Here is an 8,852-nt window from a genome sequence, read left to right on the forward strand (position 1 = left end):
TTGTGTGTCGTGGGTGTGCTGTGTGTGCTGGGGGAGTTCCTGGCTAGTTGTATATACGTGCTTTTACGGATTTCGTATTTATACGGGGGGGGGGGGGGGGTGCGTCGGACATTCCCTTCGGGGGTGTGGTTGTTGTTCTTGTTGTTGTTGTTCAATTTGCATTTTGTTGAAAAAAATGAGGCACACACGGGGTCGAGAGGTAAATGTTCCTTTATTGGAATTGTTGCAGCCGGGACGGCTGCGAGCTGTAATGGGGGGAGTGATGTAGGGTTGTTACGGGAGGGCTGTAGGTGCATAGGATCCAACGGGGAATAAACACAGTGGGCGGAGCTCCGGGAGTACACGGGGGGGGGGGGGGGGTGCCCGCAGCGACGTCCGCATCAGGCAGCCTGGGGGGTTGTGATCCTGATGGGGGGGTATAAAGGGGGAGGACAAAGAGAGCTCGTGGCTCAGTCTGGGAACGAAGGAGGAAGAAGGAAGATCTTCTAGTTAGAAGCCCTGGACTCCCCTCGACGCCGCCCTTGTAAGGGCTGCGGAGGATCGAGCCAGAGGCGTGGTTCCGTGAACCAGGGTCAGTACCCTGGGACTCCGGAGACCGTAGCCCGACTCACCAGTGTCGGGCCAGTTAGCCTCCCCTAGCCCGTTAGTGGAGGACTTGGGGGTAGGTCAGGATTAGCTAGAGTGTATCCCCAGTTATCCGGGTGAGGGGGCCGCTACCCCCTCTAGTGCTGTCCTGTACCGACAACTTGTAATAAAGATACGTGTGCCTCAACCTGGGTGTCCAGCGTATTTACCGGTACTTCACATTCATGAGGCGATCCACATATACAAACACAGAGACAATTTCAACCGAGAAGATGGATTCTGGCTTGGCAATCATTGGAAGGACGTAATAAACCATTTCGGATCTTAACTGATTGTGTTCACGTTTACAGTGACTTTCAGACCGCGTTCCACTCACTGGCATTGTATTCTCCGCAGGGAATGGATTCTTTGCTCCGCTGCAAGTTTTCCACCGCTACTCACCCATTGACATATTTCGTTGCTTCCTCTTAGTATCTTTCACACGACGGTCAATGGTACAGTGTATAATAACAAATAGTATAACATTTATATGCTTAATACAATGTACAAAGTAATATATAGTATCGTAATTGTATAGTCAATATACAGCAGTGTGATATACATTAGGGTGGGTATAATAATACATAGTGTAATATTACAATGTATAAGGTGGTTTATAGCAATACAGTATATATATTAAAGGGTGGGTTTGTCTATGGCAGTATATAGTACGGTGTAGACTCGTGTGATGTAAGATAATAAAGTTTAGATGGAAGCATATATATTTTTACGACGTAGAATTGTAATGTATTACTTACTGTTAGTAACTCAGCTTATTGTAGAGAATATTTAGTATACTGATGATACTATGTAGTTTATACTTTAGTTGTTAACGTGGTGGTTTTAGTTACTGCAGCTACATACTATTAACACTCCTTCCCTTTATTAATGCTACCCCTATCCCCTCCCTTTGATGCTGCTAATCCTGCATAATTCACGGGCATAAGTAGTACTATTCACATACCTACATTTCCCATATCCCCCTCCCTTTGATGCTGCTAATCCTGCATAATGCACGGGCATAAGTAGTACTAATCACACCTGCATTTCCCATATCCCTTCCCTTTGATGCTGCTAATCCTGCATAATGCACGGGCATAAGTAGTACTAATCACATACCTGCATTTCTCATAAAAATGCTAAATTCCTCTTGATATGCATATTCTTTTGTCAAGGCGCCCCTTTTCCCCCCTTCCAACCCAGCTTATATATATGCTCCAAGCACGTGTGCTGTTTCATTCAGACGCTGTCGCCTCGACAGACCTGGTTTTCACCTGAGGACGGCTGCTTGCGTTGTGGCCGAAACGTCGTGAGAATTGTTTTATTATGTTTTATTTTTATTATTTTATTACTTCCCTTCTACGTGACTTTACCGAAAGAACCAAGAAGATGAATCCCTGCAGTCACGAAAGCTTTAAATCGAAATATATAAATGTCGTTAAAACCTGCCACCACCCGACACAGCCAACTAGTAAGGGTTGTCACGTAAACAGAACATTCCAATTCGTCACTAGTACAGCACACCGGTGTGTTGGAGAGCCAAGCTACAACATTTACAATCTGAGTACGACGTTTCGCTAGTAATTACAACTTGCTTCATCAGGCGACAGCCAGATTTGTGGAGAAGTCTTACTGTTTCCTTATATAGAGGCGTACCTTCTGCGCTCTTGCACAATGTGGGGGGGGGGGGGGATTACTGAGGCAACGCACATTATATGCATGTGCATTATGCGAGCCCTTTGAACTTGTCCTTCCTGTCTATCGTGTTTATTAAAATAGCCCTACCAACGGTAATCCCTATTGAAGTACACTGCCCTTTGTAGGCATGCATTTAAATAATGTATTATTTGAATCGATTCCACGCAGAGCTAAGATAGCTCTCCGTGCTGGGTGGAAGCGTGTCATCAGAGCTAAGATGGTAGCTATCCGTGCTTCGTGGAAGCGAGTCATCAAATAATAAATTATTTAAATGCATGCCTACAAAGGGCAGCGTACTTCAATAGGGATTACCGTTGGGCTATTTTAATAAACAATAGACAGGAAGGACAAGTTTAAAGGGCTCGCATAATGCACATGCATATAATGTACATTGCCTCAGTAATCCCCCACCCACCCCACATTGTGCAAGAGCGCAGAAGGGTGGTCAACTCATCTACGCCTCTATATAAGGAACGAAACGGTAAGACTTCACAAATCTGGCTGTCGCCTGATGAAGCAAGTTGTAATTACTGGCGAAACGTCGTACTCAGTTTGTAAATGTTGTGGCTTGGCTCTCCAACACACCAGTGTGCTGTACTAGCGACGAATTGGCATGTTCTGTTTACGTGACAACCCTTACTAGTTGGCTGTTTCGGGTGGTGGCGGGTTTTAACGACATTTACGCGATCTAACCCAAAAACCTCTTATGGATATTGGTCGCGAGAGCCTACGTTTTAAAGTAATGATGTGTTAGAGGTTTAGCATATTTAAAAAGTCTCATGTAATTATTACTTGGCCACATCTGAATTTGTATTTCCATCAGTGGGTCAGGGTTTGTGGTGTGAGGCGAGTACAATCCCATGCTCATTTGAGTAGGATAACTGTTTAACATGTACGTATATACACAAAATAAGAAAATGATCTACAGCATCATATGAGTTGCAAAATGTAGCAAGATGTAACAATCACTAGTTCAATAGAACACGGCCATGATCATACACCACTGCACATTCCACAGATGCCAACCTTTAAGACTGGAAAGTGCACTGCTCTATGCAAGACACCAGTATTTACAGGGTATACGTTTTCTTTGCTTATTGGGGGGAAATGTTGCCTCAACGCATCAACACCTTAAGCAGTTTACGTAGGTTCGTATACATCAGCGAATCTGTCACCTGCAACATTTTTAGCCGGACTTTCAATTGAGAAACTGATAGATACATGACTATCCAGAGTTAATTTTACATCGGTCAGCTCAATGGTCATTTCTAAACTAATGGCTTATAAATTCACCAGTGGTATTGTGTGTAATATGTTACTGGTCGGAACCACCTGGTTCCACCAGCCCACAGGGGATTATTGTGTTCGTCCGTCGTGCATCCAAAAATTGGAGGGGTGGGGCTGGGTGGAGAGGGGAGGGTGGGGCTGGGTGGTGGGTGGGAGGGGTTGGGGCTGGGTGGGGAGGGGCTGGTCACCCCGTGGTGCCCTTATAAAACTCAACGTTTAAGCTACTCATGCCGGCTTGTGCTCGCCATCTCAGTCGGCCATATTTGCGGAATACACCACGCCGCCGTTGACCCTGGCCATTGACCGAGCAATCCCACGTTCCTACCAGCTCCCTCCGCAGGAATGTGTTTAACGGGGCTTGATCGTATGGAAACCAAATCCGATTTTTTAAAAATGTTTTTCAAAAGTATATTTTTAACTCAAACCGTTAGTTTGAAATTTTGAGCAAACTGAAACATGCACCAATGAGTTTACGGCCCGCCCGTCGTTGATTTGACTTCACAGACCAATGGGTTGAGCACTTCCACAAATGTGTGATCGATCAATGTTTGAGGGTGGTGAAGTGGCAACACTTGAATCTCTTGATGTCCTCTCATATAACTGGTCTCAGTCAAATTTCCTGACGATTTCTCAATTAGTATTAAACATAGCAACATCGCCCCCTGCTGCAAAAACTTGGCAAGACTTTCCTGAAAAGACTACTCAGGTGAGGCTTTGCTGGGTAAAAGCGCATATTAATAAAGTAAAACATTTTGCTTCTGAAGCGCCATATTACAGGTGAAGTATTCGGAATGACGGCGGGAAACCACTTGACGGGTAGCACACTTTATTAAATCTTGTCTTTCCACAATAACACGTGTGGTCACTATTTCTCACACTACACACTCCACTTGACACGTGTGGTCACTACAACTCACGCTGCACATTCCACTTGACACGTGTGGTTACTACGGCTCACGCTGCACGCTCACGCTACACGCTCACGGTGCACGCTCACAGCCACTCCAGCCCCGTAGCGTCTGTGGAGCCTACAGACCCACCCCAGCTTGGGCGTGGGTCACGACCTCTGGGTTCCGCGGGCCGGCCCTCACACGGACATTCGGCCCCAGGTCCCAAGGTCCCGCCTCTGAGCCACACAGGGCCCCGGTCCTCACAAGGACAGCGGGACTAGGTGCCTCAGGGCCCTATCTCTTCCTCCTCCGTCTTCTGTCTTCACTGGTCACCAACTCCCCGTGCGCCTGTGCGCGCCGCCTTATATAGCCTCCGCTCCCAGGAGACGGAGCGTATGCGGACCGCGACGTGAGCACCCCCTTAGTTGACCAATCCCCACGCGCTGCCACACGATCCTCTCGCTGTCAGTGCGCGTCACCGATACCCAGCCAATCACCGCCTCATAACCCATGACCCCGCGCTGACCCATGATCCTTCACCGTCAGCGCGCGTCACCAACACACACAGCCAATCACTACGCGCTGGCACACGATCCTTACCCCAGCTTGTATCACCACTACATCACCCCCTCCCACATAGCTCGCAGCCGGCCTGGCTGCTAAACAACACAACAACAACAACAATAGTAACAACAACAAAATCCCCACACCCCAGTGTGCCCCGTAACACAACAACAACAACACAACGACACAACACCAGAAAACAACCTATGTACAAACCGACGAACAACACAATAAAAAAGTCAACAACATACAACACCAGACAACAAGCTATGTACAAACCGACGAACAACACAATAAAAGTAATTCCAAGAAAAAACGTGTCCAGTGTCTGTAACTATCGAACCCCCCCTCCGCTCGCTCCTCAACCGGGGTGATAGAGCGGTCGAGCGGATGGGGAACGCAGTGACGAGACGCTCCGGCCGCATCGGCCCCTCATTCAGTTGGTCAGGAAAAGTTGCGCGACTTAGCGCGAGTCCGCCTGGCCTGTCCATTGTACGGGACGGGACGCTGACGACCGTCTGGTGGCTCCGGCAGCCCCGGAAGGCACGGATTGGGCCTGGAAGGACCGGCCGTGTCACGGGGATCCGGCCGCCGGTGGTCGGCAGCTGTCAGTTCCGAGCCACCTGGGAGCGGATCAGGCGGAGACATGTGAGGATCAGGCGGAGACATTTCCCCCCTCGGGTCGTCGGTCACGTCACATGCTCGGTCCTCACGACACAAAGGGAGGCCATACGGAGGCGAGAACGGTTTCAGCCGGGAGGGGTGGACGTACCCCTCCCGGCGTGCAACCTGCACGACCTCCACGGGTCCTCGCCATGGCCTCAACAATTTAGGCGACGTAGCCAAAGGTGCCTGAGGGCAGTGCAGCCAGGCCCTATCGCCCGGAATCCAGTCGTGCACGGACACCTTCCGTGCACGCAAGCGCTCGTTGGCGATTTGGCGAGACCTCGAATTAAGCCGTGCGGCCTCCCGTGCCTCGGTCAGCTTAGCAATGTTAAATTTAATATGTTCGGCCAATTTTGAATTAGTTCGTGGCGCGGAAAGACCCAGCTGAGTTTCCATGGGCGGGTCGGCCTCCCGACCATACATCAGATAAAATGGGGAAAATCCCGTTGCTGCATGGGGGGCCATTCTATACGCGGCGAGGACCCCTGGGACCTGCAGGTCCCAGTCAACATGTGCCTCGCACACCTGCTGGCACAGCATAGAAGTCAAAGTCCTGTGGAGTCGCTCCACCATCCCGTCCGTCTGTGGGTGGTACGGGGAGGTACGCACCTTCTTAGTACCCAAAAGGTCGCACACCTCCTGCAGCAATTTACTCGAAAAAAAATTTCCCTGGTCGGTCAGCAATCGTCCGGGAGCCCCCTTGTCCAGAACGTAGCCCTGGACAAAGGCGTCCGTCACAGCCGCCGCCGATTGGTTGGCGAGTGGCCACGCCATAGGCCACCGGGTAAAGTATTCCACACCAACCAACAGGTACTTGTTACCCCTAGGCGTGACTGGAAAAGGCCCCAAAATATCGAGCGCAACGAGCTCGTTAGTGCGCGAGACCTGAATAGATTGCAGCGGTGGATTTGACGCCACGGGCGGTGGTTTCCGTCTGGCGCAGTCTACACACCCCTTTAGTATATTTACCACATCGCTCCCCATCCCCAGCCAATAATAGTCACGCTGAAGCAGAGCAAGCGTTTTGTTTACCCCCAAATGCAAGAGGCGTTCGTGTGCGGCCAGGACAACTTTTCCCCGCATAGCGGAAGGCACCACGAGTGCGTGCCGCCGGGACAAATTGTCCCATCTCATTAGCAGGCCCTGCTTGAGCAGCCAGGAGCCAGTTCGCTTCCGGCCCTCCTCGGGACCCCCCACCCTGCGACGCAACGCCAGCAGGGAGCTGTCAGCCATTTGGAGACGGCCCCACTCAATCAAAGACAGAGCAGCGAGTCCCCTCCCTCAGGGGTAGCGGGAACGTCACCAATCGGTGCATCCATGGTCGCGGCCTATGCACCCACGCTTACCGCAGCTGGCGGTTTACAGCGCGCCGACCCCATTAAGCACGCACATTTGGGACAAGGCGACAATCGCGACAGGGCATCCGCGTTAGTGTGGCGCAACCCCTTACGGTAAGTGGTCGTAAACTGATAGTCCTGGAGGACTTCCAACCACCGTGACAATTGGCCCGAGGGTTGGGCGACCCTCAATGAATACTGAAGCGCCGCGTGGTCCGTCCGGACCGTAAAATGACGGCCATAGAGATACGGTCTAAATTGCTGTACAAAAAAAACAATAGCCAGCAACTCGCTACGGGTGACGCAGTAGCGCTGTTCCGCCAGCGACAAAACCCTGCTACCATAGGCGACCACCCGTTCGACTCCCCCAACGACCTGTGAGAGCACCCCCTCAATGCCCGTGTTGCTAGCATCCGTATCTAGCAAGAAGGGACTTGTAAAGTCAGGATAACGTAAGGGCGGGGCACCCACCAAGGCGTCCCGGAGGGAGCAGAACGCGGCCTCCTCCTCCGGTCCCCATCGGAACTTGACTCCTTTTGCCGTTAGAGCGTGCAAGGGTTTTGCAATGGTGGCGAAATGCTCAACGAATCGGCGGTAGTAGGAAGCAAAACCAATGAAACTGCATACGTCAGAAACCGACGTGGGCGTTGGCCATGAACTGACACAGTTCGTCTTCGCGGGATCGGTAGAGATCCCCAAAGAATCAACAATGTGGCCCAAGTATCTCACGGACTTTCGAAGAAGATGGCATTTGGCCGGTTTAAACTTTAATTTAGCCGATCGCATCCGCAAGAACACCCCTCTCAACCACTGGAGGTGTTCCTCAAACGTTTTACTGAAAACAATGACATCGTCTAGGTAAATCAAGCAAGTATCCCATTGCAGACCCGACAAAACCAACTCCAAAAGGCGCTGAAACGTCGCGGGAGCGGAGTGAAGTCCCATGGGTAACCGGTTAAACTGGAACAGGCCCCCTGGAGTCCGAAATGCTGTCTTAGGTCTAGACTCGTCGTCGAGTGGCAGCTGCCAGAATCCCGATAATAAGTCAAGAGTAGAAAAATATCGCGCACCAGACAATGCATCGAGGGACTCGTCCATTCTGGGGAGCGGATACGCGTCAGCCACGGAGATTTTTTTCAGGCGACGGAAATCTACACAAAATCGCAAGGACCCGTCTTGCTTTTTAACCAGCATGATAGGTTCTCCCCAAGGACTGGAAGAAGGCGAAATGATGTCGGCCGCCAGCATATCGTTGACGGCCGACTGAACGTGTTCCTTCTCAGCAGGACTCAGCCGGAAGGGATTCTGCCTGACCGGTGCCGCATCGCCTGTTTCAATATGGTGGCGCAACAGGTCCGTGCACCCAATGTCATATTTGTGTTTTCTGAACACGTCAGAGAATTCTATCAGCAAAGCACGCAGCGCACCCAACTGTACCCTTGACAAATTCTTTGAGTCCGCACACAGCGAATCGACCCATTCAAGGTCCTCCCCCGATCGAATTTTCTGCGCCGGGACTGGATCAACATGCGCAACAAGGCGCTCTTCCGCAGGGACCCGTGCCGCGTGAGCAAGCACAGTGCCCTGCTGAATAACGGCTGGCGCGAACCAGCGTTTAGAACCATAACGAACGGGTCCTTGTCAGCCCGAACCAACGTGTGAGCCACCGACAAATCCAGACCTCCGACAGCCCTATTTGATGGACCCAAAAGCACGCCCTGTTCCGAGGTCTCCCCATCCAATGGCTTCCTCAACCGGAGGGGAATCAACATCTGCGAACCCGGGG

This window comes from Lampetra planeri, chromosome 31 (genome assembly GCF_965212315.1).
Source record: "Lampetra planeri chromosome 31, kcLamPlan1.2.h2, whole genome shotgun sequence".
Classification (NCBI taxonomy): domain Eukaryota; kingdom Metazoa; phylum Chordata; class Hyperoartia; order Petromyzontiformes; family Petromyzontidae; genus Lampetra; species Lampetra planeri.